The sequence below is a fragment of the Psammomys obesus genome, unplaced genomic scaffold (assembly GCF_907164565.1).
Source record: "Psammomys obesus unplaced genomic scaffold, mPsaObe1.curated_primary_1811, whole genome shotgun sequence".
Lineage (NCBI taxonomy): Eukaryota > Metazoa > Chordata > Mammalia > Rodentia > Muridae > Psammomys > Psammomys obesus.
In genome coordinates, this window is record NW_026596134.1 from 12944407 (window position 1) to 12952990 (window position 8584).

The 8584-nt window shown below is 43.5% G+C and overlaps 1 pseudogene; it reads left to right on the top strand.

Annotated features, from left to right (window-relative positions):
* The first annotated feature begins 2855 nt into the window (after window positions 1-2855).
* LOC129666163 (non-histone chromosomal protein HMG-17-like) lies at window positions 2856-3133 on the top strand (annotated as a pseudogene).
* The last annotated feature ends 5451 nt before the right edge of the window (window positions 3134-8584 follow it).

Here is an 8584-nt window from a genome sequence, read left to right on the forward strand (position 1 = left end):
CAGTTTGGGGGATGAGGAGAATATGTGCCAGGGTTCTGGTTGAAGTAGTTATGTCTCGCTGGACCGGGGAAGAATGTTTATCATTCAGCTTGCAGAACGGTTCCAGCATCAGAACACAGACGCTGAAAGGAAGGGAAGCAAAGCAAGCGCGCGGAGCCTCTCTGTGACAAGTGAGCACCGTTGCCTTCTGCAGTTTGGCCTTCCGCATTTTGCCAGTGCTTCCTGTCTGGTGGTTCTTCTGACCATTTGGATAGGGCTGCACGCAAAGGCAGAGGCTGACAGTGGACACGGCAGGCCTCTGCTGGTACAGCCTAAGAACCAGTTAGCAACAGCCTCGAAGAGAAGCACAGCTGAGCTCTCAAAGGCCACTTATCATTGGCATTGAAGGCGCTGTTGAGTCGGTCGAGTCTGCAGGGAACGTGGCAGCCACGTGGCTCTGATAAAGTCCTGCTTCGTCTTTGGGCAGTGGCCACGTTACAGCGCACCCCCTGTCATGCTCCGTGCGCTGCTTCGTCTTTCCATGTCTGTAGATCACATGACACTAGCTTACTGTAATAGAGAAGTGAGAGGTGTCTCTGGCATGATTATCATCTTCACAGGTGCCTGAGATCGGGGACCCCCTTTTTTCTTTGTCGTTAAGTGAAAATATAGTTTCCTGTGCATTAAGAAAGAAACCCCTTTGAGAAGACTTACGCCTTAGAGGCAGCTGCATGGTCTGTTCCTTGTGTCTAGGGCTCTAGCTGTAAGGGAGAAACTGCAGCCATTCCTAGAAGTGATACACAAACCACTCTGTATGGTAACCTTTGTTCCCCTTCTGTCCCAGCATTGCAGGCGAGAGACCCAGTGACAGTGGACGAGAAACCCATGTGTTTTACCTATTTTTCTCTTTGTAGGATTTCATGGTGCTTTTTTTTTTTTTTAAAGGCATTTTGCAGTTAATGTGTTGGGAAGGCATTTCATATTGTTCTTAGAAGGAGATGTGGAAATTTGCTTGTAACATTTCAATAAGCTGTGCTGCTATTGTCCTTATTTGAAGATGTAATTTTTTTTTTCAATGATGGAGAACATTGCAACAAAGACCTTCTGGAAGATCCAACCTAATGTCTGTCCTGTTTTCCTTTCCGTTATGGGGTGTGTATGGTTCATAGCGTCTGGATTGAGCAATCAGGTCAGGACCACAGGATAGGTTCCTTTCCTGGCTTCCATTCTTTCACCAACATATTGCAGCATGTTCATGACAACAGCCAGGAGAACCTACTCTCTGGAGGAGGAGCCAGGAACCCCTCAAGGGAATCAATCCTTACCAAGTCCACATTTTGTCTATGCACTTACATTCATTTTTGTATTTTTATCTTATTTCAGTTGTGTGTGGCTGGGGGCTGGGCAACACGATAAACCACAATTTCTGCATTAAAAACCAAAACTGGTCATTGTGGTAGGTCTGCCACTCCAAAAGGTACAACTTCTTTGGTGCAGATATGGCAAGATACATTGATATGCTCTAGCTGCATGTGTCTTCCACGATGCACGGCAATATATTAGAACCAATTTTGGAAACCTATTATGTGCTAGGTTGTCTACTAGCAGTCGACAGGCGTCCTACTTAGCCTTCCAAAGGAAGAAGTATCAACATTTCATAGGCGACCAGTGTGAGGCTCTGAGATAAAAATGAGCAACTCAATCAGCCATCACCCTGAGTCTCTCTAGGTTGTGTAATTCATGGGATATGTGCTGTGATCATTTTTTTTTTTTCAGTAAAGCTTGCCTGATTATTGCAGACCTGTCCTCACTCACTTTCCTGTCTTCCATGATGTCAAAGGTATAAACTGTTAGCCAGAATAAGAGCAACTAACTGGCTCCTGCTGGCAATAGCTGGTCAGGGACAGGTCTGGTTCATGTTTCTGTTGTCTTTCTGGGCTCACCACAGTACACAGCACTTGCTAGGAGCTCACTGAGATCTTTGGAAAACTCAGTACAAATATATCACTGGATCTTCTTGGCCTGTAGGACAAAAATCCCAAACCGTGGTCTACCAGGCCCCGCATGAGGTCATATCTCATTACAAGTCAATGTCATTCATTTTGAATGGCTTCCAAGCTTCCCAAGTGGCTTGCTCTTTTTATCTCTCCAAGGCTTCTTCTATCTGGGGTCCTTCCAGGTGTCTTCACCACATGTGTCCCATTCCGCTCCTGTCTGGCAAATGTGGGTTCCTTGGAATGAAATAGAAGAGATATCCCCCAAGAAATCTTAACGTTCCCCAAACCTTAGAGCAAGTTACCTGCCTTCAACCCAACTTGACCTTCCCTCAATTATGCCCTGTGCTAGACTGGCTTTTATTTAACTGATGGTCCCCTTGCCTGTTCTATTAAATGATAAGTTCTTGGGCCAGGGGCTGCGTCTGTCAGTGTCTGCCAGACAGTGCCTGTCAGTATCAACACTGAACAAGATTTAATATAACATAGACACTGAAGTAAAGAGGACAGTTTTAATATTATTGATGAGCACATTTTCATCCTTCAAAGAGGATTTATTTTGGAATTGGAAGACCACCTGGAGTCAAGACTAATAGTTCAAGCCATTATTTCCCCCAACTCCTTAATATCATTTTGGTAAAACCAAGTTCATCTACAAAGAAATGAGATGTCTGCTTTATTTACAATATGTATGTCCGAAGCTAGGCAGTGGTGATGCACAGCTTTAATGTCAGCACTTAGAAGGCAGAGGCAGGAGCAGTGTAGCAGCGAGAGAGACCCCCTCCCTACCCGGACAGACCAAACCCGAGAGAGAGCTGATATACCCCACCCTATCCTCTCCCCCACCCCCCGCCCCCAGCACTGATGTCCCCCACTGCCGCCATGCCCCAAAGAAAGGCCGAAGGGGATGCTAAAGAAGATAGAGCCAAGGTGAAGGACGAAGATGTGCACAGAGAAGATCTGCAAGGTTGTCTGCTAAACCTGCTCCTCCGAGGCCAGAGCCCAAGCCTGAAAAGGCCCCCGCAAAGAAGGGGGGAAGGCACCCAAGGGGAAGAAAGGGAAGGCTGACGCCGGGTAAGGATGCAAATAATCCTGAGGAAAATGGAGATGCCAAAACAGACCAGGCACAGAAAGCTGAAGGTGCTGGAGATGCCGAGTGAGGGCGTGCATTTTCGGTACAGTTTGAAATACTATTTTTATCAAGTTTTATAAAAATGAAGAATTTTGTTTTTCTTTTTTTTAAAAAAAAAACTTACGGTGTTATCACACAGAACACTTAATTGGGGGAAGAACATGTGTCACTAACAAAATGTTTCCCAGGCTGGATTGATGATGGGAAATATTTTCCCCTGGTAATTGAAAGATCCTGTTGGCTCCCAGAAGGGATCTTGTGGTGTTGACATATGTGTTCACCATGACACATATGCGTGTTCACATGACACATATGCGTGTTCACCATGACACAAAATGCCCTATGGTTTGGGAAAACTCTAAATTCGTTTTTGTATCCTCCTCCCCCTGTACCATCAACATCGACTCCCTTAACTCCCTTAACGTTTAACTCCCTTAAAACCAGAGACCTGTTGGAACTTGACCCCCAAAATTGGTTTTCCAGTCTATTGGGCGATCTGGGCTTTGCAGTGGCATCGAATGTCATCAGAAGAGGGAGGGGGTTTCTTTTATAAAAGACTGTGGATCTTCAGATTGATAATTCTGCCACTTTCATTTCATTTCCTGAAAGTCAGGGTCAGCTTGTGAAAAGCTGTTAAACAACATCCTTAATGTGAAATGTCAACCTTCACTCTAAGCTATACCCCCCTTTTCAAAGCATTGAATGAAGATTTCATTGGGTTTTACAGTGGCTTTCTGATTTTGGTAGTCTATACAAGAAAGGAGTTTAGAAGTTCTTGTATACTGTTAGTGATTGCCCATGTTCTGCCTTAAATACCATGATTGTTTATGAAAAGTATCTTTAATAAAGCTGGATACGTTAGGTTTGGAAAAAAAAAGAAGGCAGAGGCAGATGAACCTCTGAGTTTGAGGCCAGCCTGGCCTACAGTGTAAGTTTCAGGACAGCCAGGGCTACACAGAGAAACCCTGTCTCAAAAACTAAGAGAGAGAGAGAGAGAGAGAAAAGCTAAAAGAAAAAGTGTGATTCCAAAATTTTAATCACAGGCAGTAGTTGAAATAATTAGAGTAAAATGAGAATTACCCTGACAAGACCAGCTCTCACCTAGATCTTTGGATTCTGGCAATGTCCATTTAAAAGCCAATATTACTTACAGATAGAATTAGAACTTATGTGTACCCAGGGAATAAGATGTTAATGCTTTCTGGGGCTATCCCTGCCACAGCTCATGCCTGTCCTGAGAAAGCTGTCCTCATCAGTCACAGCTTTCCTTCCTTTCCCTGCTAATCTCGTGCATTCTTAGAATCCATTTTAAGATTATACTCCTGGTAGTGGTCCTCAAAGTAATGCTATGGTGACCCTTGCATGTCCCTGAGAAGCCATTGGGGACTTCATGAGGTCTGAACTATTTCCAGCCTAGGGCAAGACAGTATTTGCCTTTTTTTCATTCTTGTTTCCCCCACAAGAATACACTTTTCACCACAGAGTAGCACCAGTACTTACTGGCACATGGGCGATGTAATCCGACACCTTCTGATGAGCATAATTGTTTTCCAAAATGACAGCAAATAAGCCTGTATTTCTTCGAGCATAAAAACTGCCAGATGTAATAATTCTATCAAAAAAGACTTCCTGCTTGCCCTCAGAGTAATGGATCACAACTGTGGCCACAGATTTGCTCTTCTGGGCCTTCTCCAGCTGTTCCTGAGAGAAACTCAAGGCTCTCCATTTCTTGGCTACTGTGTAGCTACTGGAAGAAACTTTCTAGATGCTTTTCTGGTACTCCTAAAGGAGATTAGATAGCCTACCAGTGATGCATCTGTCATAACAGCCTCCTGTTCATCTTTTCCCATATATTGACAATTCCTATAGAAGAGCTCTCTTTCCCTTGTTTTCAAGGGCTTTGTCCGGGACACAGGGGAAGTGTTTAAAAGATGTATGCCATATAAACAACAGCATTGAGCAAAAGGAGTCAGCAAAGTACCAGCAGAAAAGAGCTCAGACTAGGTGGAACCAGAGGGCAGGATGCCATGTGTGAGAAATCTGGGACAAAGGGCAACAGTCCAGGCAATTAGAAAGTCTTTGGATAGTTTCTGGAGTCAGGATACTGACCACTCTGGTAGGTTTACCCTGGTTACATTTATAAACTTGCATCAAACCAAGGGACCCGAAACAATGTAACATACTTGGAACAAACAAAAATACTAGTTTAAGAATGCTAACACACACACCAGAGGGTGTGAAATTCTTTTAAACATTTAGCAACCCTTCCCACCCCCCCGCCCCCGATTTTTTGATTTTGAGAAGGCAGATGAGAGGACAGCATCCTCTCAGTTCCTTTTGTGAATGCTTCAAATTTCTGTTATTTCAGGGTTTTCTTTTTTGTTTTTGTTCTTGTATATAGAAAGTCACCAAAAGTGCCCACAATTAAATGTTTTTTTTTTTCTCACACAACGCAACAGTCATGCTTATTAAATAATTTGAAAAATACTTGTTCATTATTTGAGGTCATTCTTTGGAAGAATTTTTCTTCACTTGTAATGTGCTAAAATTTCAGTCTTTGCCAGTACAGTCACGTGTTATTTTTATCAATTGCCTACATTGGTAGGCTTTTTGAATTAATTGCAAATTCTTTAGGCAGAAAATGATAGCAGGCAGGACCTTTGAGAGATGTGAACTCACTTTGTAATGGCAACTTTCAAGAATGCTGACATTCAGCATCAACTAGGACAGCACATGATGCCAGCATAATTTTCAGCTTTATATTTATTTAACTTTTATTTTTAAGATTATTACCACAGCATTTCTGTTTTCCCTTCCCTCTCTCTAAACCCTCTCATATACCCCTATTTGCTTTCTTTAAATTCATGGCTTCCCCCCCATTAACTGTTATTACATTTCAATATGTTCTGTAGAACATCCACCTATGCCTTAAAGAATAGCTTGCTCTTCCATCTTAAATTTGTTTTTTGGGTCGATAGAAGAACGTAATGAGCCATTTATTATTTCCATGAGTGGATATGATCCAAAACAATGTTTTTAACTTACTGCCCAGAAAAGGAGGAAGATAATATTGGTTAAAGTTACATGAGCCATTTATATGTTGACCATTCATAGAGACCTAGTCTGTATGTGGCCTTGAGACGGGGACAGGAACATCCTAGCCACAAGATGTGCCCTTTAAGTTCTCACACGGTAGAGATGAGCTGCCCTGTGCTGTATGTTCTTGGGAGATAAGCAGAGAGAACTAAGATAGGAAGTGGTTTGGTTCAAAGGTAAACCAAATGAGCGTGCAGTGACTGGAATTAAGAGAGCCCCTCCTCCCTTCCCCGATTCAAGGGCACCACAGCAGTCCAAGCAGGCTTCAAAGAAGAGGAAGGAACCCGAGGCAGGTGCAGGAGCTGTTAGGGAGCAGAGAAACTTTAATAGTTTGAAAGTATGATCCTGTACTTAAAAAAAAAATTGTCTGTCTGTACTGAGAATACTGCAAATGTATCCTGTGTTGCTATAAGACATTTCTTGTGAAAGGGAGGTGGGGTGCTTTAAAATGATTGAAAATGTATCACAGATGCTAAACACAAATGAACAGGCAAACAGAAGGATGATTGGCACCACTGGCCACGGATTACAACAGGAATTCTAACTCCTTCTGAAAGAACGTGTGATTATCTCATTAAAAAAAAAAAAAAAAAAAATTAGTGTTTTTTCTCTCTGCACTCCCCCCCTCCCCCGCTTCTTCTGTTCAGCGAAGCAGTTACCACGTTCTGCCTTCATTTCCTCTACAAAGAAACAGGGTGGCTAGAGTCATCCTGGCTCTTTATGTCAGGCACACAGAGGATTTCCCATGATTGGGAGCAGACTTGGAACACAGCACTGGGAGAAATAGGTTTTTTCCTAGGTTGGGGGACAGAGCCCAGAGAATTTGGTCTTACACTTTGCACAGTGCCATGAAGTGAGAGAAGGCATCATCAGCTTCTGCAGATGGCAATGAGGGGCAGGGCCGTACTGCTGATGAGCTGGGGTCCCAGCGTAAACCATCTACCTACCTCTACACATAGCGTCCTATCGCCACAGGAAGAATAATTCTGGGAACTGGCATTATGATGATGCACAGAATGGGCTTTTCTATTTTTTTTTTTTTTTGCGTACACACCCATACTTTTTCATTTTTCTCTTTTCTATGCTAAAAGGCTCTTCTTGACTTGTATCTGTATCATAGTGTTTCTGAGGCAGAAGCAGGAGAGGATTGGTATGCTGAGACACTGTGAGTATGTACATTATTTCAGCAGCTAAAAAGTCTTTTTTTCAAGAAAGGTACTGGCAAGGCAGTTTGCTATAACTGGACATCAAGAACACCCACAATAAACTCTTACTGTCTTATACTTTTCTGCCTTGGTGGGCAGTTATGATGGCGCAAAGGAGACTTCCAAGAGACTGAGCAGAGCTTGGGGAAAGGGACAGAATTTGGGGACTGCCCTGATGGGAAAGGGTCCCAGACAGATGCATGGCCAAACCAGGTTGAAGCCCCGGATTTCAGGCCCAGCAGGACTCGCTACTCACTGGGAAGCCAGATACCTGACAGTTTTTACTCCTGCACAAAGCTCTCTTCCCTAGTTCACCTCTGCAGGAGCTGGAGAACGGGCAGAACCAACTTCCTGCCTGTTTGTGGATGCACATACCCCAATAAACAGGCATGTTTGCATTGAGGAAATGGAGAGAGAAACCCTAGTCTTCTCCTCTCCTTTCTCTAGACCCAAAGAAACCCCTGGAAGAAATTAGCTCCAAGGAAGTCACAATACTTTCGTTGCACAGTTTGAATGAGCCTGGCAATATTGCACAGAAAATTCTCCTGAATTTTCTACTTCACCATCACAATCTACTACCTGCTGATCCTAACTCAAACAGAAGTGGACACAGATGGAAGGAAAGCATAAGTAGTCTAACAGAATTCTGCCTCTTTATTCTCCCTGATGCCTGAATCCTTGGGGGGGGAGGGGGAGGAATCCTAACACCCTAAAAGTAAAAGAGAAAAATATATGGGACAGAGGCAAAAAATCAACAAGAAGGCAAAAAGATCCAGTCATTTGGAGGGACCAAAAAAAAAAAAAAAAGCCCTTAGCTTGGGCAAATAAAAATATGAGAAGCAATGAGGAATGAAGCAGGATTCAGACAAGAGAGGCCCACACTGGCCATTAGGTCAAAGGGCACCCGGGTAGGAGTATGGCTCTGTGAGGGGTAAAAAAGGAGATTCATCAGGATAGCAAGCTAAAGGGATAAGCATATGGGTTGCTTTGTCCTGACCTAGGCACAAAGAAGACATATCAAAAAGCGCCCCTAAGCCTCGGAAGGGCCTCTCAACAGTTAAGAAGTTTGGGAAAGATGACTTCAGAAACAATCTAAAGCAGTGGTTCTGAACCTGCAGATTGCGTCCCTTTCGGGGTCGGTAGTTGAACAACCCTTCACAGAGGTCACGGTCACTTAA